At 37.6% G+C, this 24,917-nt stretch overlaps 1 protein-coding gene across 1 annotated transcript in view; it reads right to left on the minus strand.

Moving 5' to 3' along the window:
• Window positions 1-24,917, minus strand: part of TMEFF2 (transmembrane protein with EGF like and two follistatin like domains 2) — a 668,344-nt gene that overhangs the window by 162,839 nt on the left and 480,588 nt on the right. The window lies entirely within an intron of this gene.

The raw sequence follows: 24,917 nt of genomic DNA on the forward strand, positions 1-24,917 counted from the left end.
GCTGGTGATGTGTCACTTGAAGTCATCTAAATTTGACAAAAAGTTCCATAAATGTTTACATATATATTTTAGAGTATTAGTACTAGCCTAGTTAGGATTACTACAATAACAAATCATTTTAGCCAATTTCATGTATCACAGATGCTGATCCATACGGTCAATTGCTTATATAGATTTTGGCCTCAACAGAAGATATAAAAAAAGATGTACAGTAGCAAATCAATGTGTTCCATATTTAAGTAAAATGTGTATTTAAATAAAGGTTATTCTACAGTAAATTACTTGTATATTTTACAGTTAGGATAAAGCAAATGAATGGTGCAGATTTACATCTAGAAAAACCATGTTGCAATTATATGTAAATGCAATTTTTCTCATGTAGGAAAGATACTGCCAGCTTTTGTATGTAACTCATACATAAGGGATAGCTTTACTTTTTACACTGCAATATAACTGAACTAGAATGTGCATTCTCCTCCCAGTCTGAAACATGTCTACACATTTTAAATTTGCCCCCCTGCAGCGCAAAATGATTTTACCAAGATGCAGAAAATCGCACCTTCTAGCTGGATTTATTCCTAACTCTAAATGAGTCCAGAAGACTAATCATGTATGCCTGTGCATCAGCCAGTTTCGCTGAGTAGAGGGATTTCAAATAAGTACATTTTTATGAAATATGATATGCTGTTATAAGAGGATAAAAAGGATCGGATTTTCTTTTCTTTATTTTATTGGTGTTTATTTACTATGGGCTACCAATCAAAAAATGTACTAACAATTTACATATTAAATAAAATTGCTCCACTGAATGTTACATTAGCATAACATAAGTATAGTTGCCATGCGTAGAATGATGGGCATACAGTGTAATTGCCACATACATACCACTAGAATAATACAGTAGTGCAGCTGGCATAGTTTTAGGCAGTTGGAAACAAGATACATTTTCCCTGCAAAGTATTAAAGTGTAATTAAAGGTGTCTAATGTCGACAGCATAATATTTTTGGTGGTGTAACTGTTAATGATATTTGTGCTGTTAGTGAAAATATGTCTATATTGTTCCAAAATTAATATACATTGAAATGACACATACACACAGTGCATGCCTCCCAAATGTGCAGATTTAGGTGGGACCATCCCAAATGTAGTGGACTTTCCTGTCTTCCTGTCTGTGTGCGGTGATTTTAGGGGTGTGATGTGAGGTGTTAGCAACAGCCTATCACTTCAGAAGTAGTAGGCCCTGGTAGTTAATGCCATTGTTGCCTACAGGCTACACACCGCACATTACTTTTACACATGGAAGGGACGGGCTCCTGTTGGTGCTCCTGTCCCTATGTGTCATTTTTAATACATCTCGGTGAACCTCAGTTTCTTATTGCCGCAATAAGCGGTGATAGGAAATTATAATTGTCGCGTCTAAAGTAAATATGCACCTAAATTATCTCCAGTTTGCCTCTTCCAGTGTGACCCATCCATCACCCATGGCAACACAGACAAGGGAGAAATCAACTAAAATGCCATTTTACATGGTGCTCAGCACAACACATTTTTACACAGTATTAATAAAACACATCTCATTCAATAAACTTCAGTTCCAAAGTAAATCTTAAATTAGCTACTGTTGGTAATATTATTAGTATTATCAGGCTGCAGCACTGGAAACTTCAAATATAATTATATTTTTGCCGTAGAGAACATGAATACCTGTGTTTTCTATTCAGGGCTAGACAAAAGTGAACTGGCATGACTAGTACCTAGCATACAGTCCTCAGACCTCTAATGGAGCTATTAGGTGCCAGACACCTCCTTGCTGCATTTGTGAACCCAGCACTGTGGCTGACCTCGCAGGCTGGAATCACCATCACAATCTGGGATCACCATGGCTATTTTGGTCAGGCTGCGGGAGCTGAAGCCTCCTGCCCGGTGTCTCTTCATGAAAGAGGCCAGGAATCTGCATCCATCAATGGCCTTTTCCTTCCCGGGAAATGATGGTGATGTTTCCATTTCTGGGAATGGCACCCTGGCATGTTATTCATAGCTTTAAATGTATAATTTACAAAGACTGATTTCTGCTGAGCTTTGAGCTGAAGTACCTTGGAATGTATAAACATGCAGATAGTGTTATGAATAAGACTGTGTATCCTCACCCTCCTAACACTCCCACATGTACAAATAACAATGACTGCTATAGTGAAATATAATGTGAATGTTTTCATATGTTGCAAAGTAAGAATGCTCTGCTTTATATTATTGTGTGACACGCAAATATAGCCAGAGGGAATCTTGAAACCAAAACTGATGTTTGTGTTGATTCATCTCCTGAGGTCTCTGTAATGCAAGCATCTGACATACACTAATAAACTTGGACTGGTGATTAATTACAGAAGATTGATTCTGATCTATCACATGGAGGTCCTTTCACCGAGATTTCCTGCACTGATTTGTAAACGGACACATTGGGAGTGACCAGGACAGTGGATTCTAGCTTTAAACCCGGGATGAGTAATTTTGTTCAAGCTGGACTGTGCTTTTTTTGGAAACTCCCATGTCTGTCTAGGGATTCAGGTACGGAAATCTGTGTCTCAGACTCTTGTTTTTTTGTTTTTGTTTTGGGTATTATTTCATGAAATGACATGTCCAATGAATCTTTAAAAATGTATACAGATTATAATCCTTACAGATTTGAATATGAACAAATGTGTTATTATGTTTAACAGTCTGATCATTTGTTTCCCTGATTAGCATAAGTATTGTCCCTTGATACATCTTGTGATCTTTATACTTCCAGAGTGAATAGACATAGAAGTACATTTTGTTTGTTGGTAGGTTGCCATATTGATGGAGATTATCTCCAGACTGTAGTAGTAGAAGTATGGGATTTGTTTATAATAACTTTGCCAAACAATTTACATCCCAAAGGTATGGTCATAGTGTGCCCAGAACTACTAAGGAGACCCACTTTAGTAACAGAAGGACCAGGGTTTTTGTAAAACCCACAGACGGGGTTTTTGTAAATCCAACAGACAGGGTTTTTGAAAACCCACAGACAGGGTTTTTGTAAAACCCACAGAGCAGGGTTTAGTAAACCCACACAGAGTGGAGTTTGGCAAAACCCGCAAAACAGGGTTTAGTAAACCTGCACACACATATTGGGTTTAGGAAACACACAGAAATGGATATTGCGGACAGTAAAAATCTGTCCTGCTGTCAAACCCCCATGGATATTATACATACAGTGTTAGGTCCTGGGGTGACAGAAGGAATGGAAATGGCACACTTGATCCGATTAAAATTACAACAGATACGTAAGTCATATGGCCCCTGCATACAGAGTAACAAACTTGAAAGCAAACTGTTGAATTGGATAAAAGTGGTAAAACAGAACTTGTTAAAGAAAGTATCACAAGAAAGGGAATAAGAAATTAATTGCATGTACTTTAACGATTATTTTGAAGAAACATTTGTAAGGACAATAGGTCCAAAATTGTTCAGTAAAGAATATTGCTAAAAATTAAGTAGCTATGTCCCAATATAGACTGTAAAGCATGTGATGATTAGGAATTGTGGTTCTGTAAAATTGGAGAGGTTGTAAACTGAAGGTATCATATACTGAACCCAGAAAAGATACCAAAAATTAAAATAAGAATAAGAAAAATACATACAGTAGAAATGTGAACATCCTCGATTAAATTGTGGCGAGTGCTAAATAGTTTATGATTTTAAATGTAAAAATAGATAAGTGCATGTAAAAATTACAAGAGGTAGATTTCAGAAATGTGTTAAAATATTTCAGTTTAATCCTACGTGTTTAGGGACGCCCATACAATGCAATGGTTGAGTTTTTTAATAAGAAATTGATTGTACATCAGATGCTAAAGTTTTGCTATTGAGTTTTGCTATTGTGTGTCTCTGTGTCTGAGATCTGACAATCTCCCTTTAAGAAATTCTGAAGGGAGGGGGAGTGAATGTTCACAAGAAGTTGAGATACAAAAAGAAGTATATACAGATAGAACTTCAGACTGAGATTAAGCTTTCACACTACAAAAATGTGTTTGACCAGAGAAGTGATTGTGTGAAAAAAATGTCTGATGATTTGCCAAAAACTGAACAAAATGTTAAAATCCATAAATGTGATGTTAGTGAGATATTCAAAAATGTTAAAGTATGACATAATTGTTCACAAAAGGCTCAGTGAAAAATCTCTGTGTATGCTGAGTATTGTCTTACTGATATTTTTCTTTGTAAAGAGAGGAGTGACGTTCCACAGGCCAGCGAGCAAATCAAAATAGTTTTTGCTTTTAGTATGAGCCTTTGTTTTGTTGCAAAAGTGTGTTTATTTTTTGCTATTGACCTTTGTTTTAGTGATACTACATAAATATGTATGAGTGTTGTAGTGTTATGGTATTATGGGGACAGTGTAAGTAATGCTGTCCACCTTTACCTTAATCCTGTACAAGGATTTATTAAGCTATTGTTACTTTCATATATGTTACCCATAATTAGTAAGTTGGATTGTAACATTGAGGTGTTTACAGCAAGTGTTGAAATGTAACAATTATTGAGAAGGTAACATTAATAACATAAGAATGGTCCTCATGTCAGTGAACCCATGTGTATGTATATTAGAATAGCACACACATAGCCAAACAATCATAAGAATATAGGACCTCATTCAGAGTCGGTCGAAGCGGCCGCATGGTCGTACGCCACCGATGTTCGCTATACTGCGCATGCGTACAGTTCGCAATGTGTGTGCGCAAACTAGCCGCTACGATCAGAAATTTCTCTCTCCTTGAAAAACAGCCAGGTCGGTAGTTTGAGTGACAGAATGAGGCATTTGTGGGTGGTAACTGGGGAAGGTGCTTGAAAACAGGGGAGTGGAGATCTAAACGCAGGCGTGCCTAATTATGTGGACGGCGTTTTGTGGGAGTGCATACAGTTTATGGGAGTGCATAATTAACAAAGTAGCGTCATGGCACATGTGATATGGGAGGTTTTTACACTGACATGATCGTAGAGCTTAAGAGAGAGTATGGTCAACCTTAAGCTCTATGACCAGTTTTGATGGTTGCTGATGGTCTCGATTAATCCTTATATGCCCGCAGATGACGTGCAATGCGTACGAGAAGGGGGCATATTTTTTTGAATTCCGACCGCTTCCTCCCCATGGTCGGCCAACTACCGATCCGAACTTAGGGACGCAACTTGCGAGGGAATCATTTGCATATACGGCCCCTTTTCGCGTACAACCGTGCGGCCGCTTTGACCGACTCTGAATGAGGTTCATAGTCCTCAGAATCATCTACCTCTCAATATGACAAGTCATAGGGTCCCGCAATATATTGTACCCATCTGGGGCTGCTAAAGATGTTATTCAGTTCAAATTAATCTCACCAGAATGTTTAACCTCCTCTGTAGTCCCGGCCACTGGCCTGGATGGTCAAATGCAGTATTTACAAAAGACAAATCCATTGCAGTTTATTGTAAATAATGGTGTTATAGTCTCAGATGACTGCCTACCTATTCTTTTAGAGGCAGATTTATGGTCAGCATTAAATGTTACAATAACATACAAAGATGGGGAAGTGACTTTAGCTCATTAATGTTGTCAACACTGAAAGTCTATACTGAAATGAGATGTTTGCTAAAGTCCATGATATGTTATGGGCACAGTGTAAAATAGATATAAGGCTACTGCCCATTTAAATTAAACTTAAGGCTAACATGTGTGGCCAGTTAAACAATATCCTTTCAGATCAGATCAAGTAACCAAATAGGTAGAAGTTTACAGTTTTAATACACTAACAGTACCTAATCTGCACACCTTGTTGAATGGCATACCACCCACCTCATAGTGTTTTACTGCCATTTAGTCCCTAACAAAAGAAGCAGTATGTTTAGTCTAAACTGCCACAAGGGTGTGCTGCAAGTTTTAATGTTAAAAGATTGGCTGTTTGCCAGTGCAATCATAATTGTTATACGATATGTGAACAATTTGGTGTTGATTCAGAGCAAAATTGCTTGCATGAAACAATAGTATTACTGAGTATTCTGCACAAGTAAAACAAAATTGTAAAGTATTTAACTACAATCCATACAAAAAAAAATATTTTTAGGACATCATATATCACAATGTCTTTCTTGGTAAGTTTTAGCTTAGTGTGATGATTCAGAAAGCAGATGTCCAAACAGCCTAAAGCCTCTCTGAGCTTATTTACATATTATAGGAAATGGATACTTTATTTAAATAAATTGTAACTTTTGTATTATGCAAGTAAGGGACTGATACAACAGAATCCCCTTACATTAACACATGAATAAATTGATGTTTATAATGTTGTAAAACAAGATATTGTTGGTGCATCAGCATTGGTTTTACCTGATTATAGTATGCTGTTTATACTGTTTAGTCATGAGTCTAACTCACATGTTTAGGGGGTCCTTGAACAATCCCTTAGCCACATGGAAACTCTGTCACCTAGACCCTGTAAAGTACTGACATAATGTTGGAGTACTCCTTAACCCTTATAATAATGAGAGACACACAGAAAAAATGGGCACTCCAGAAAAGAAAAACTGAGAACTACAGATATTATTGCAGCTCACCTCTGAGGGGATAGGCAGATCCCTCAAATTACTAGTTATAAAAGAAAAAAACACAGGTGTGGGAGAGCTAACAATATGTCAATTAATAAATCTGATGAAATACAGTAGATTAATAAATACACATTTAATAATGCAGATACACAAATATAAATCAGAAAGGAATCTGTTCATGAACATTAGATTGAAAAATAAACATGAAATACCATTAAAAACGATTGTGACATGTAACAAAAAATAGAATAAATGCGCATATATGACCTAATAGGAAAAGTATATTCTGATGAATAAGAAAAAAATAAAAAATGGCCAAGGTAATTAAGATAATTAAGAAAATTATTTTCTCCAGTGTGTTAAGAAAATCATAATTAAGGTCATCTGCAGATATGGTGTACTATGTATCAATCTTACAGAAACAATTAACTAAAATCCATAGTTAGGTGTTTTCTTCTATTCCAGTCCTTTATCTTGATAAAGGTACCCACTGTTTACAACCAGGAGATTGGATGATAATGTGGAAATATACCTAGAAGGCTATTAAACCCAGATTTGAAAGTTTATTCCAAATCCTGATGAGTACACTTATTTCAATGAAACTTCATGAGAAGGACACCTGATTATATGCCTTCTATTGCAAAGTCTTCTTCCAAGGTGAGTTGGAGTAATTTGATATTGTGAATAGATACATGTTCCTAGGCCCCAAGATTGACAAAGGCATGTGGAAATGTATATTTTGCTTTGCTTTGTTATAAGTTTTATTTTAACTTTAAAACTTTGAGTTGTTATCACAAGTATTAAGCTGAGTAACTGCATATATAGTTTTATATGAAGAGATGAAGCAGTAGTAATATCTAGACCCAGTGTATAGTATGTTCACCATATAGAAGCTTTAGCCAAATTGATTGATAGTGTTGCAAATGAAATATTTGATGTACTTAAGATGATCTCTAATGAAGTGCAATTTAAAGTAAAGGTTATAGGACAGTTAGACTGATCCTTGAGTACCTTACAGCTGCTTGATAAGGTATGTGTCTTATAGTGAGACTAACCTGCTGTAATGTATATAGTTGATAACTTTTCTAACCTGATACATGGACACATGAAGAAAATCAAGGAACTGAAAGACCAGTCTAGGAAAATACATTTTAATCCAGAGTATGATGTTGATGATAATAAATGGTTTTCCTAATTAAACCCAGTTAAATGGTTTAATGAATTCAATAGATGGATATCAGGAATTACTTCACTTATTGATAAAGGTTTAGCTTTGTTTATAGTCATTTATATTGCTGTAAAACTTGACTATTGTTTCTCCAAGGAGACTACACTAAAGGCCTTGATGATGACTCAAGTCTGTGATAGCATCTGTGCCTAAGACAGCATTCCAAGTTGTACCATTTGTGGAACCAGCCTCATTGAGGATGACAAGCAAACATGTGGACAATGCAAGACTATCATCATTTCCCTGAATATTCATGACAAGATGGACTGAATAAAAGACAATTACAGACTGAGGACCGTGGACTTGCTTTATGGGGAATGGATCAATGCGTTATCCTATGTATCGGTTCCTGTAGATGGAATTTATATATAAATGTACCTATACATAGTATAGCAATATCATGTTCCGCTTAGGTAGATAGTATAGTGTAAAGTTAGGGATAAAAGATGGGAAAAATTATAAATCTGTTATTAAGCTATCCACATAAGACTCCATCTTGTCACAAGATGGTGTGTGCCTTTGAATTATTCATAGCTTTAAATGTATAATATTACAAAGACTGATTTCTGCTAAGCTTTGAGCTGAAGAACCTTGGAATATATAAACATGCAGATAGTGTTATGAATAAGACTGTGTATCCTCACCCCCCTAACACTCCCATGTGTACAAATAACAATGACTGCTATAGTGAAATATAATGTGAATGTTTTCTTATGTTGCAAAGTAAGAACGCTGTGCTTTGTATTATTGTATGTGTTGAATCCGTCTCCTGAGGTCTTAGTAATGCAAGGGTCTGACATAAACTAATAAACTTGGGCTGGTGATTAATTACAGCAGATTGATTCCGATCTATCAATAGATAAAATAGTAGGTGGGTATCATATATGTGTAGTTTCTATAAATATTCAGGGACTGATGTGAGTGTGAATGTATTTGAATCAACAAACACAGGCATACAATTACATGGCTACAGTATTAGGGTAGCCTGGCAGCACCCCCAACCGGCGGCTGCAAAGAGCTGCAGCCACCAGTAACTCCAGAGCTGCCTGCAGTGTGCATACCTGGTGGCTACAGAAAGGAGCAGCTGCCAGGGACATATAAACATATTAGAGCCTTGGCCCCCACAGTTTGCCCCTTCCACTGATAAATATTGATGCCATTATACATCGGAAAATATTAATATCTTATAAATACTGCTATCAAAATTAGGCCTGCTTTCATAGATCATTTTGATTATGGTGATCCTGTTTTGATTAAGAATATTTTCGCCAATTATTCGAAAAAGTTTAAAAGTTCAAATTCATGCACAGTATACCATAAAAATTGCTATTTTTATGGTATATTGTGTTTCTGAAAAAATATTTATTTTTAAAAAATCATATCATGGCATCTAATTGTGACCCTAGGTGGATAAAATAAAATTTAAAAAGAAAAAATCTCTTGAATACAACAGGGGTAACTCTCCTTCTCATATATGACTAAAAGTATATTACTAAAACTCACAAAATCATATAGTATTTGCACATGTAATGCACCTATCAGCTTCAGATGAGTATCTGCAACCAGCCAATCAGGAGCAGTTACTAGTGCTGATGACTATCGTCATCATCATCATCATCATATTGCATTGCACCAACCCACAGGCACCTTCCAGGGCCATAACTAGAGGTGTGAGACCAGTGCCACCGCACATCCTCTTAATGTTTAATCTTTCTCTATATTTTTTGTCAACATTTAAATTTTCCTTATTTTCTAGGTGTCACAATAGAGTTAAATAGATTTCTTTTTACCTGTTTTTTTCAATCAATGTAAACTGTATCTAATAGTAACTGGCAAGCCAGTGCTATAATTATCCAGTTCGTCTCACTTAATTAATGCAGGCATGCAGAGCGGACCTGATTTAGGTTGCTGCTTTTCTCATCCACCCTCTCGCTAAGGGGATTTCCTAGGAATGTTACAATATGGATTTCCCTGATTAATGTGGAAGTGCTATGTGCTTGGCATTATTGATATGCAGCACTTAGCTTGAATGCTTTGTGCAGTGAATGAGGGGGCCAGGAACAGCACAATAACTACGACACATGAAGTAAGACAGCCCTGATGTCCAATTGTTGCCAATCCTTGTTATACATTTTGCAATTTAAGTAGATTTATTGTAATTCACCATCCTAAGCAACTACAACCTATTTCTCTTTCAATAGGTTCTCTCAAGCAAGTTTTACTGTTGTTCTTCTAGTTTAATTCTTCTCGGTTCACCTTCTCACAAGCCTCAGGTTATTGGACTAAATATCCTATCTGTGCCTATGTACAATGAATCATCTTGTTAGGCAAGCCATCCTGTCACATAACAGCCCATGGGCAATCTAGCTGAACATGCCAATTCCCCTTAGTGTTTGTCACTTGAAGTACGGTCTTTTGCACTTGACCACTTTTGTGCTGGAGAATTAAAGAAACATATCTCGGCCAGATTGATTTTAAGAGATTGCTTTTTCCGATGAATGCTTTGCAGCTCTCAGACAATGTGTCTGGGTCCTATATCTCCTTCAATGATCCAGTTACACATTTTAATGTGCCCATGGCATAGCATGAAATCCAGCCTCTTAAAGTACAACTAACGTTCTATTCAGTAAAGCAACCACTTACTGTGCAACAACACACAGATTACTTATTTTGAGATTACAATTAAAAAGCACTATTAAGATACAATATTGTTTACATTTGTAGGACACTATTTAGTCAGCAATAAAATTGGGTCACAAAATAGAAAAATAGAAAAATAAGTATGTAGCACTTTGCAAAGCCTGTGCGGTTTCAGCCACTGGATTTAAATGAGTGTTTTTATTAAATTCAAAACCAGTTGTGTTCGTATTGAATATTATTGCTGTTTAAATCCAGCGGCTGAAACTGTCAAAGACGCAGTAGCTTGGAAAAGTGCTGCATAATAAATTGAGTCCATAGACAATTACATTATGCCTCACTTTTTGTGATCTGCAGGTAAATATTTGGAGGTATTCATATGTAGAAATAATATTAAACATGCATTTGGAATTAATATATCAATAAATGTGATACTGTGATGTTTCTGTATTTGTCAGTAGGATTAGATGCATTAACCATGTATTTGTCAAGGGGCGCAAGCCTGAAATGCCACAGACCATGCAATTACTTTGGGAATAACATCATCATACCGCGCCGCTGAGCAAAAGACCAAGACAATCATGGAGCGAACCTGCCAAGAATGGCGAACTAGACACATATGGAGGGAACCAGTCGGCACACGGCCAATAATGGCAGATAAGGTAGGCAGATATAGGGACAGCTAGTTAATTCCAAATCTGCTGTTTGTCATGCAAGGCCAGTACTGACACCATTGGAACCTCTGTACTTCTCAGAATGGACTATATACACAATAAAAGCTATAAACATTATTGTACTAACCTTTTTTCCTTTTACAGGTATTGCATACTCTTCTTATTTTAATAATATTATGACATTTAATTTTTTCATTTATATCTCATTATTTTAAATTTACTTTTTCATTAATTTAATTTTATAATTTATTTTATTTATTTTATTTGGTCTAATTTATAGTCTTTTACATTTCCCATCATTTACCTAGTTTTTTACAATTCCTTCATTTTTATTTAGCACCAACACAAGCACCTCTTTTTTATATTATTATTTTTTTAATATATGATTATTTAATACACTAGTAGAAATAGACTAGTTTAATACATACTTGCCGACATTCAGCTCCCTCCTTCAGGGAGGGAGCTGAATGTCTGCGCACAGCGGGGGGGTGTGGCCGGCTAGTGATGAGGCATTGGGGCCGGAGCCGAGACGAAGCCATGCTATCGCGTCACTGTGGCGTCGCCCCCTATTTACAATGCTGAAAATATTGGCATTGTGAAGCAGGGGGTGGGGCCAGGATGACGCAATTCAGCGCGAATTGTGTCAATGCCCCCCCACTGCGGTGGTTTCTATGAGGTATTGGGGGAGCAGGTGGCAGCCAGGAGGCTTGCCTGCCTTTCTGGGGGGTTGGGAGCGGTACACGATATTCGGGAGGCTCCCGACCAAATCGGGAGGGTAGGCAAGCCTGGTTTAATACACTAGTAGAAACAGACTCTGCTTACACTAATAAACTAAAGTTAACTATTTACATAATACAGAATTAATGTCGGTGCACTTACATTTACAAACTTTAAAAGTCTACTTGCCCTAGTACCCAGTTTACATGAGTTGGGACTGTGACCTCTTTGCGAGCTTTGCTGGAACAAACCACATGCTAGGTGTAAAGGTGCAAACTCAGACTGGTTACGGTATTGAGTAAAACAGTCCTATGCCTATCATCCCCAGAAAGTGATTATGTACCCTCAGTATGCAAACTTGCATGATTCTGACATGGACATGTATGCGCTTGGAGAGATAGGGTAGAAGAGAAATAGAACTTTCAGTACGAAAATAGGGTGTTCTTGCACTTGAGAACAAATGCAGACTGGGACACAGCTGCAAATTCACCTGAGAAAATGCATTTATTGTGGGAGGTCATGGGCAGGTCACAGGTGCTAATAATGGATGATAATAATTGATGGTAGATAATTAATGACAGTCACCACAACTAGAGAACTGCTTGTTATTGACCCATTATGAATGGACCACTGATGCTGCTGATAGGTGATTTCTTCATTGCTCCCACATATATTTGGTTTTGTTTGTGCATATTTTAGCAAAAATAAAAAATTGGACACTAGGCAGAGATTTGTTTGCTGTAATAGAGAGGTATTTGCAGTTTGGAAAGTTCATATTCTTTAGAGCGGACATTATGGCAATTTTGTGTCCAACTCTGTTTCAGCTCCAATATCACTATAATTTTACATTGAAAATTTAATTATTTGTTATGGGAGGTGGTACTGCTGCAACAGCAGACCTGGCACCAGTTACATAGATCTTTTGTAATAAAACCATATAGAACCTAGGCTATATTAATATATTAAATAGATAAAGCTCCCACCTGTCAGTTTGTTGATTATCTAATCACCTACAGTGTGTGTTGTCCACATCAAGTTAAGAAGCACATAAATTCATCATCTGTCCACTATAAATAGAAGTGTGAATATAGCATATGAGATTCTAAAACAAATAGCCATACATGCTTACCGATGTCGCATGCAGTAATAATATTATTAAGCTAGTAAGTGGCGTTGCCTTCATGCTCCCTGTATAGTTGACATAAGGCTCCTGCCCACTGCACATGAACATTAAGCACAAATGGCAGCATTAGTTCCTTCAAAACCTCAGTAATCTCCCTTCTGATTGGGAACAGCCAACAAGTGTGATCCTTGTCAAATGGTAAAATTAGTTTCCAGTATTTCCCACACATCTGTTTGGCTGGTAAATATAATTTTCAAAAAAATCTTTATCTTTAGCTGGTCCCTCAATCGGAGCACAATCAACAAACTGGAATGTTCAAAGAGGCATTATGAGAGGGTATTTTAGCCTTAACAGTTGTGCTCATCTGCATGAATGTATACTCATGGCTCATTGTAGCACAACTTATCACAGCACAATGTATCACTGTACAACACACTTTCCCACTTGCCAAGCATTGGCAGCTTTCATCACAGTTTAGTAAATTGCTCTATCTGTAGTGCAGTGAGTAGTTATTATATTTTGTATAATTAACATTGAAGCATTTTAAAGAATAACTTTTTCAAAGGATCGAAACGTACTGTACAATATTAGACCCCGGAGTAAAAATAAATTCATGCTTGTTTGCAACCAAAAGATAAATGGCAGAGAAAGAAATGAACATTTCCTATTTTTTATTAGTATTTACACTTCTGTCTCTCCTCAGGTAACAGGCCACTCTGCCCTTCCACAAGAAATGTAAGATTGAAAAGACAAATCTGCAATCTGCTCTGTGCGAGATAATTACTGGAGCAGCTTCACTTCTACCACACATAATGCACTTTACAAGTAAAGACAATTAGTAAATTATTCATGAACTAATTACCCGATAACCATCATTAATATTTGCATGTAGAAGTTTATATGTCAATAAAACTAGAGATTGCACAGTTTCACTGTCTGCTTTATAACAATACCATTATATTTCAGGCGTGGAACATTACAATAATATAGACACCATCTTGCCCAGAAGAAAATGAATGAGGTAAATTGTTAGGAAGCAGCATACGCTGGGAGACATTTGTAAAACCTTTAATAAAACAAACTGTACCAATTGTAGGTGACAGTGAAAATTATGGTAATGGCTGTTAGCATTAGCATAATGAACACAAAGAATGTTATATTTGTTACATATAGACTTATATAGACATGTTTAAATGTCATTGCAGTAAAAGAGTTATGAAGAGCTATACTTTCTAATACATCTTATTTAATTAATTCTTTAATAATTCAGACTTTAAAAAAAAAACAATTCATTCTGTATACTGTCTGCACCAAATAGATTCCATTTTAAGTCTATGAAGCTGAAGATCAGGGGTGGACAGTTATTTCAACTGGGGGGCATATAGCAAGATTAGGTAAACTATTGAGGGTTGAACTGGGGAGGGGCAGGTAAATAAAGATACATATGCAAAATTGGAGACAAAATGCAAAGGGGATAAAAAGAGACCGGGATGGTGATAGAGATAAACAAGAAGACACACTGTTGCAAACACAGAGATGGGAGGAAGCAGTAGCTAGAGGAGAACAAGGTAGTGAAGGGTCAAGGCAAAGGACAGATGTTACAGTACCTTGTGGACCTTTCATATTTGAAAATACTGTAATGTGTAATGTACTGTAATGTGCTCATAATAAATAATACAAGTATGTACTTTATAGAGTAGTTTCATTGCAATATAATAACAATTAGCATGAGTGTAGGAGACAAGTAATATTTTGCAATACAACATACTGTATTATGGTTTATGCATGAATACAGAATTACTAGAGATGAGGAAGTAATTCCATCCAGGGTTGTGCAGTCATAATAATACAAAGTATCTGGTTTGCATTATTCTACCTCTGTAGAGTCTACAGGTAAAATCAGTCAGGAGGCACCTATAGAAATGCCTCATTGACAATGGCGTGTTTTCAACCCACTTGAAAGCCTGCCCCTGTCAGTCAGGCAGAAGTTTTTGGACATAGGATCCATCACTGGATCCACTGTCATCACTGGGTGGGTAGCGTGCATATGTGGCAGGGACACTGCAAAGGTGCGGGCATTAGTGGCATTGGGACCCAGTGGAGATAGCTGCTATGGTGGCAGGCCTGGATTCAAGAGGATCCAGTCCCTGCCAGCAATTCTACAGAGTTCGACAGTGGTTCCAATTTAAAATGCTTTAGCGTAATTTTTTAAATTCAAGATGGCCGCCATGAGCCAATCGCTGCTCACCACGCCATTGCCCCATACCCTCTGGATGGCTTATATAAGCCAGTGCGAGGCAGTGGCTTGAAGTCCACTGGCGGGGAAGGAGTATGCAAGAGCTCCTGGAGATAGAAGACACTGGAAGCCCAGGGGAGGCGGCGGCCATGTAACAGAGCTTAAAGGCCGCCGCCCCAGGTGAAGATGACATAAGCACTGGGGGGGTGGTGGCCATGCAAAGAGAGCATAAAGGCCACTGCCCGCAGGTGATGATGCTGTATAATACACTTTTATGAAAAAATCAAGTGACTTGTATTTATTTTGAAATTTTCTTTACAGGCGGGCTACAGGTGAGAGTGGGCCCTTAATGTCTGGGCATGTAGGCACTTGTGAGAAGCCCAGTATGTGTGGCATGACAACAAATTCAGGTCAAACTTGGTATACTGGATAATATATATTGATGATATTTTATTTATATGGAAGGGAGATTGTCAAGATCTAATTGAGTTTTGTGAATATTTGAATAATAACACAATAACCTTCAAAATTAGTGATATAACAGTGATTTTTTTAGCTTTAACTATTTATATACATGATGGGTAGTTGATGATCCGTAATTTTGCCAAACCCACTGATTCTGGAGCTATTTTAGAAGCAACCAGTTGTCATCATTCCAATTGGTTGGAATCAATTTCTGATAGTTAATTACAGAGACCTAAAATAAATTGCACAGATGATCTGTTTTTTAAAGAGCAGCACTGAAAATTATAAAACTATTTAGTAATAGTGGCTATAAAAAAAGAAAAGGTCCAGAAAGCTACAGAGAAGTATAACAATCTTAATAGGGAATATTTGTTGAATCAAAAGAAAGAGGTCCAACAGATTGACCAGGGATTTGGAATGTCTTTTGTTGCAGAATACACCTCCCACTATAAACAAATAGAAAGAATTATAAGAAATCATTGGTCTATTCTGAAAGGATATCCGGTTTTAGAGCCTTTACTCCCAGACAAACCTAAATGTATATATCGGAGATCCAAAAATATTAAGGATAAAATTGTGAGAAATGCTCTATCCCTTATTACTACTAAAGGTAGTATTCTAACAAAGGAATTTCATAGATGTGGCCAATGTGCAAGTCTGTTAAGGGTGAAAGGAATGTACGGAGGTTCAAAATAATTCAATAAATAAAACCATGGAGGATTTTGTGACATGTAATTCAAAGAATGTGGTGTATTATATTGGGTGTAAAATTGTAATAAATATTATATAGGAAGAACCTCAAGACCTTTGAAGATTAGATTAGCAGAGCATCTCTGAAACATAAAAAAAGGCATGGAGACTCACGCAATGTCTGCCCAATTTAAGAAAGTCCATAATAGGAATATAAAAGATAATAAGAAATTTGGGACACGAAAACAAGTAAATGGTAGCTGGAGGAATGATAATTTGGCAAGAATTAGCAAAGGCTATTCATTAAGAAATTTGCATTCCAATTGAATGGAATGATTTTAAAGTGAAATGGTTCTTGGAATAAATTAAGATGCAATATGTCTAAATTTTCTGGAATATGTCTGCTATTTATAAGATCTGTTGATCCAACTTGATTTAACTAATTATTGTTGTGTTCTGAGTTTGTAGCCAACAGTTAAGATGGTGGCCAATGTACTTCTGGGCACACAGATGATGTGAATTCTGGGACAACATACCTCCCCATCAGTTTTATACTGTGATAAACTAAGGATCTAAGATATCATAATAAGAGATTTGGATGATCCCTCCATATATTGAAATTGTGGATGAAGGCATCGCTGGTTCATTAGACTTTCGTCATTTCTGGTGACACGATAATTATGGAAAAGCCCACACACCCCAGGGATCATTGTGACTTTGGAAGACCGCAGTTCCGGTTACCGGCATTGGCTCCCATTTCATCACTCCAGGTGATTTAATGGAGAAGTTAAGCCATGGACTGAAAGGGCCTAATGGACATTGTATCAAAACCTATCTTTATTAAGTTGGAACAATGAAAACAAATACCCAAGGCTGCTTGTTTTGAAGTATATCAAAGCGGGACCAGAAGTAAGAAGACCGGTTTTTGGCAATTTTATTTTTTCTTATATTTTAGCATTTTTTGTAGAGGATTTCAAGTACTTTTGAATAGAGAGGATGCATTATGTATAGCTAGTATATTTGAATATATTTTATGTGAAGTTTTATTGTATATTTTTAATTTTCTTTGTAATGCAGTTGGCTTCTCCTAGTAATCAGGATTTAATTGATAGGGGTATAAAGGGAGTCCACTGTAAGTTGACCCTCACTGCCTTGATTAAGACCAACTGTGTCGAACCGCTTTGCTGCTGAGGGAGAGGAAATGGACCTTTTCCAGAGCCAGAGGGGAGGGATCCTTATTTGTGGCTGAGGTTTAACTCGGGATACTGAACATCTCTTCAGTTACTACAGGTACTACTTTACCTGATTCTGGTTGGAGTCCATCTTCATCTGTGAAATTGTATCAACATACCTCCTGTCTGGAAGATCTAGCCCATATTTGTTCATTGGGGCTCTTTTATTGTTGGATATTTTATTAAATAATTTTTAAACATTCTTGTGGATAAGAATTTTTTTTTCTGGATAAAAAATATGTTATGGTTTTCCCATAAAGAATGGGTTTTCCACAAATATAATTATTTAAATACTTAATTGTTATGCATTATGGTGATGATTTGCTCTTTTAATGACATGAGTATGACATTTATGCAGAATTGTCTGCACTAGATTGTATTTTCTTGTTTTTTTTCTATGTGGTGAACAACTATATCAAATTTCACATTACTATTGAAAGCTCATATAATATAAAAGTAAGGAGTAAAAGAAACACTGCTTCATGAGATAAGTATTACTCCTGTACATATTTCCACTTAAAAGGCGCCCAGGTGTGACACTTCTATCTTGTTTGTTTCATGTTATTAAAAATAGCTATATTGTAGCTATGTGAGGGGCAAAGTAGGCTGAGGAATCAAGTTAATCCATCTTCGCATTATGAATCGTAAGTAGGAGGGGGATAACTTCATCTAAAGTGTTATTAGTTCCCTCAGTCAAATTCCAAAAACTTTCAGTTTTTAAAGCTTGATAAATACAACAACCACATTATCCTCATACATTGTATGGGGGATGCGGTATCTTCTACTTATCGTATCATGTGCTCCTGTGTTAGAGGCTGGATAGATCAACCACATCTTCCTCATACATTATATGGAGACATCAGAATGTTCTATGTTACTTATTGGATCGCACACTCCTAAATTATAGGCTTAATAAATATCCTTAATACTTAATTTAGAGGTAATTATGTGAAAACTGATGTATCCACTTTATTACCAGGGCCCAAAGGCTTGATAATTGGGACCTTTAATCTCATAGACAAGCAATTGCTCACTAAAGCATGAGTTCTGTGACCTATAAATAAATACAGCAACAGAGAAAACCAAACAAAACTCTGTATAAATATTTGTTTTATAAACAGCCTAATAATGGCATTATAATACATTATGATAAGCCAAACCATTATGGAAAAATATGTTTGTGTTTACAGTCCCCTAATTACCATGATTTAGCATTACAATGAACTGAGCTGTATAAACATTAGCATCCTAACCCTCACACTGCATACTCTTTTGTTCAACCTCTCCAAACCCTGCTGTGTATATTGTCTTTCCAAGAAGATATGCCCAGGCTAAGAAAATATGAATTGTTGGCTCAACATTTGCCTTCTATATGTATATGTACTCAATAAGTACTTAACAATATACTTAGTAATTTTACCTCCAGGACACATATCCATATATGCAATTTTTCCAGTAGATAACATCTAATTTATATTATATATTTCCACTCATATCTCTTTGTGCCTCTATTATCTATGTGTTCCCATGTTTCATGTCCTTCTATAATTGCCATAGCTTTCACTATTTAAAAAAAGTAAAACTGAGAAATAAATAAGACTCATCTATACACTGCCCAAATCACATCAGATACAGTATACCCAAATCATGCCCAGATTTACCCAACCCACAATCACATAAATGCGCCTTTCTTAGTCTACCAATTGGGACAGCATGGCCAAATAGAGACTGTTGGAAAGAATGCAATATATATCACTGCAACATTTCTACCATACAAGCATGTAATGTTTGTACTGACTGCATAATGTCTATGAATATATTCAGCTAGTAATTATTGAACTTGAGGGGCATATGCATGTAGCCTTTCTTGCCCAGTGCTTGCATGCCATACAGTAAGTGCAGCTACTGTATATTTTGTTTCTAAGGGGGAAATCTATCAAAAGTCAATTTTCTTCACAAATAAAATTGCCCATAATTGCCATAAATAAACTGTTAATTCATCCCCCAAAACATCAATCTATTAAAAATCTATTTATTTTTATTTCAAGAAATTCTATTTTGCAGCACAAAATGACTGTTTTACCCACTCATTTGAATATTTAACACACTTCAATGGCCACTGAAGGGCACAGCTCAGAGAAATGAATGGGAAAGCTAAGCTAATAATGAGCAATGTTTCCACACACTGACTGTGAGGCATATTTACTAAAAACATTTTGCAGGTAACCGCAAAATGTAAGTATTCCTTGAATGTAATGGAGTTCCCTGTTTCCAATTGCAATAGCAGCCTTATACCTGCTTATTATCAGATTAAGTAAGCTCTGGAATGGAAAGCCTTCAGGAGCTTCACCCTGGTAGCTAACGCCATCTTTAGTAGGAGGTAGCCTTAGTAGCCCATAGGCTACATAGTGCATAATTTACCTCCGGATCCCTCCCCGGTAATAGCCACTCACACATGCACTGTCTGATGGCCACACATGTACAGTAGATCCTGCAGAAAACTCCTAAGCATAAAGTAAAGTGATCCCTGAAGTGATCAGTTTACACAACGTAGGAAAGGGCTTATATCGGAGCCCCTGTCACTGGTTGTTGTTTTTTCTTAATACATCCCTGCAGTACAGAAATTCTTCCTGCCGCAAATAACTACAATAAGAAAAAACAGAAAAATAATAAATGGGCCCCTGTATGAGCAGGTGCTCTCCTCCACTGATAACAAGGTCAGCAAAGCAATATAATATTGTTGCGAAACTCTTAGAGTGTGCCCGGCTGATCGGGCATTCTGGCACTTGTCGTTCCACCAATCCCAGAATTTGTAGTTCTACGATACACATGTCAGCATGTCTAAACCAGACAGATTATCTGGGAGATTTCCATGCAATTTTCCAAATCACCCTTTGGTAGATTCCTCCTGCTCTACAATTAGCAGTGCAAAAAGTAATAATTTCTGTGATTGTGAATTATGAAATTATATTTGAAGTTTGAAATAGTGGAGATGTACATGCAAATTTGTCTTTTCTAGAATAGATAAAATGCAAATTGTCATATTAAACACTGTGAGCCCCTCAGCCCGCCACAAATCCAAGGGGGGGGCGATCAGTGTGATCGCTCCCCCCACAGGCAGAGGAGACTGCTGCTGTTGCTCAGTAGCAGCGAGCAGTCTCCCACTGCAGCCCAGAACACAGCAGCATGTACAGGGCTGCTGACAGGTAAGAGGGATGGGGTGGCAATGTTGGACCCTGGAAACTGCCTAGCCCTTCCAACAAGCCCAGGCCCGGGTAATTAGGACCCGCTCTTCCTCCCTCTCGGCACTCCTGTATGTAAAAGGTTCTGATATGCTGGATTCAGTTTGATTACAGTAAAATAAAAGCTAAATTTAAATCACTATTTATTTTAAAGAGAAGCCAACCTGACTTTGGCTTGAAACAAATTGTTGCTTTACATTTAGCGACTATCACTAAAATCCCGTCAGTTACAGCAAACAGAACCTACTACAGATGTCTCCACTCCTTGCACGTTAAACAGCCCTTCTACCATGCCATGCAGTGGTGTGACTCGGTAGCACCAAGCACCTTTTCATGCCACTTTTTAACTTCAAATGTGTTTTATTCACACAGCGCTCAAGCAGATTCTGATGATTAAAATGATATGCAGTATTCCTATATTCTGTGAGTGACTGTGAGTGTATCTGCATGTGAAATGCTATGTTGCAGTGTCAGCGGCTGCAACAATGTAACGTAACGTTTCGCATGTAGATACACCCGCAGTCACACACAGAACATAGGCATGCTGCATATCAGAAGCTGCTTGTGTTACCTATTTGCAGTTCGAATAAGATGCATTTGAAGGTAAAAAGATGCATGAGAAGATGCTCAGCGCTACCGAGTTACACAGAGCTCCCACATTACGCCACAGACAAGCACATTTGCGCAAAAGGGACATGGCCTCATCTTATGGGGGTGTGGGTAAAGCTAACTGGGGCATGCTGTGAGTAATGGGGGCCTGGCTTCATGGCACGCCGCTGTCTTTCAGTATCCCTGCCAAGCAGAGCACTGGGAGGAGGAACTGCTCGGCCGGGTTTCAGACTGGGCTGGCCCATCAGGCCATCGGCCCTCCTGGCATTTGCTGAAGCACCAGATGGCCAGTCCGACCCTGCATATACCCCTATCAACAATTTATTATTCTTTGCTAGAATCACTTATTTTGGCATTTCTGCATCAATATTTTATGGTGTGGTATTAGTCAAGCCCTTACAAATCATAATCACGACAATATGAAAAATGTGGTGGTAGGAATATCAAAGTGAATCAGATTTATTCAGTACTTACTTGCCTATAAGTTAGACAGTCCCTTTAAACTTTAACTACTAGTTCAGGTTAAGTAACTGCATGTTCAATAAGTTTTGTCTTTGTTCAGAATATTCAATTGAAGGGTAATGTTTCGTAAAATCCTTAAAAGTGAGCCACCTGCGGGTCTTATTAAGGAACTTAAAGAAAAAGGTTAAATACGCAATTAGCAAAAAAATTATATATTTTGCTCTTTCAGGTCACACAAATGACTCCTACAGTTTGATGAAATGGGATGAAACACAGAATACCATTGCAGTACATTACATACTGAATTGCTTTCCACTAATTTTCACACTTCATTATACTTTATGGTTGGATCTCAGTTAAAATATTGTTCTAGAATAAAAAATACATTGGATTGAACTTGAGGTGTTATATAAATTAATTTAAATTCAAAACTGTTTTCTATATAATAGTAGCTTTTATGCATTATTGGGTTAATTTCATGACAAATACTATTGAAACATTGTTTCAAGTATATAGTGAATTATTTTAAAGCAGTTGCAACGCTGGGTAGTTTGATTTCCAATGAACATTAAAAACACCTAGCATCGATACGCCATATGACACAAAAAGGTTGGCACAACTGAGCCTTTCTTTACATTTTGCATCTTATCTGCAACACAGGGACAGTGAACATCACTCAAAGTGTAATAGAGACACTGGACTGTGACTTTAACCAAGTACAAACTACAAAGTTGAAACATGAAGCACAACAGAACTTGGCGTGAGAAAAATCCACAGTCACTGCATCGTGGCAATCTGTATACAGATCCAGACTTATTCATACACAGTTGTACAAATGTCACATATCAAATTGATCAGTGCAAAGTAGTTTTGTTGCTTCCAGTTGTTTTACAGTACTTATGCAAATGTCGAACGAGAAAGACGAGTTGCCTGGACCGTCATGCCAAGATGGAATGTTTGGTGCAGCTGAAGCCACAGTGTATGTGGACACATCTTGGGGCTTGCTCACAGAGATCTATTTGGCACACTAAACCCTCTTCATACTGGTGAAGCTAAGCATGGCCTGCATACCCAGTAAAGCCTGGGACTCTGTTGAGTGAACACTACTGCAGTTAGTCTTGCTCACAGTCAAATAACAATACAAAATTATGAAGCATGTGATCATCTCCAGTCAACAAATTATCAAACTTCCAATGTTTGTATATGTTGTGGTGTTGGTGGCACTCCAGAATTGTTTTTGTCATGTAATGTTGAACGTCTGGCACCCAACAAGAGAAATCATGCACTCAGAAAAGACTTTGCCCCTGAAATTAACCAGTCAGTCAGGGTCTGAAGACTGTTGACATGTGGGTGGAGATTTGCTGAATATATACAATTTATTACTCATTTAGCATAGTATATCATATGAGCTGTATATTAGTGCCGGTTTTCCAGGCTGCACATGGGTAGGCATTTGGAAACTGAAGCTACAGTGCCTTAGGTCTTGTGTAAAACATACTGTAAGCCTGGGACCTCCTAGCCTACCTGCACCATTGCTTAGTAAATACTGTAATGCCATTTCAGAAATGATTTTATTTATATCATTGTCAAAAGAAGCTACATTTTATAAACCCTATTAGAGTGAGTCACTGTTATTTGCAGCAACATTTTACTCAGATCCCATGATTGCTAGCACACAGAATACACTAAGATTATGACAGTTAAAGCATAATCCTTTATAAGTATCTTTATTGAAACATTCAGTGCTATAATACTTACAGAAATTAAAAGGCTTAATTATGAATATTAAACCAAAAGACTCTTACCCATAGAAACATTGCAAAGGGATCACTAGTACTGGATTGCTGCTCCTGCTCGTCTATTAACTGACACCAGCAGGTATATTTACTAAATGTCACTTTTAATTTGCTTAAAATAGCTGAAAATCGATCAAAATCAATAAACATTGATGTGTTTCTTAGGCTAAATCACACATTTACTAATAGACAATTTTAGATTTTTTTAAGTATTAGTAAATGTGTGATCTAGCCCCAGAAACACAACATCAATGTTGATCGATTTTCATCAATTTTAAATTGATCAAAATCCCGGGGCAGGAGTAAAGCTACTGACTAACTTATCTGCGACCACACCAAGTGAGCGTACCTTACCATGCAGTTTTATTAAAAGAATTAAGATATTTTATTTACACCAGCCAATATTTTTTTTTTTACACATTAGGATTATTTTAGGGTGCAGATGATGGTGGGGGGACACCAAACACAGGGCCTAATTCAGACCCGCTCGCGAGCGCTGAGCACTCGCAAGCGGGTCGATGTTACCCCAGTGCGCATGCACACGACGGAGGCGGCTCTGTCGTGCACATGCGCGAGACCCGGATAGCGACGGGCAAGCCGTCGCTATGGGTCTCGCTACAAAGGGGGCATGCTGTCGATGGTGAGTGACAGCATGCCCCATTTGGTGGGCGTGCCGGGGGCATGGCTGCCCAGATGGAGGCGTTCCCAAGGGAACGCCTACCATCTGGGGCCGGCCCCACTGACATCACAAGTGATGTCAGTGGGAGTGCTCTCGGCTCTGATAGAGCCGAAACACTCCAGGGCTTGCGGCAATGAGACCCTACCACAAGGGTCTCGTCGCAAGCCCGATGGTCGCGATGGTCTTGACCATCGCGACCATCTTCCTGGCCGCTCGCTATAGCTGTGGGTGGTCACCCACAGCTATATGAGCGGCCAGGAGGCCGCTCTAAAATTAGGAAGGACTGCCCTGATTCAGAGCGAGCGCTCTGTCAGAGCGTCCGGCTCTGAATCAGGGCCACTGTCGCTTACGCTGGAAGGAAAACCCACTATGTCATTTTTTTTGCAGTGATTTCTCTTTATTACACAAACACAGGCAATTGTTTTCACACACTAGAAGGAACAGGTCTTTGTGAGAAATGTTTTGAGGTGCAGATGATGGAGGATACCACCGCACACACCCTCATTTACACTGGAAAGATAACAACTAT

The sequence above is a fragment of the Taudactylus pleione genome, unplaced genomic scaffold (assembly GCF_031769625.1).
Source record: "Taudactylus pleione unplaced genomic scaffold, aTauple2 ptg000728l, whole genome shotgun sequence".
NCBI lineage: Eukaryota > Metazoa > Chordata > Amphibia > Anura > Myobatrachidae > Taudactylus > Taudactylus pleione.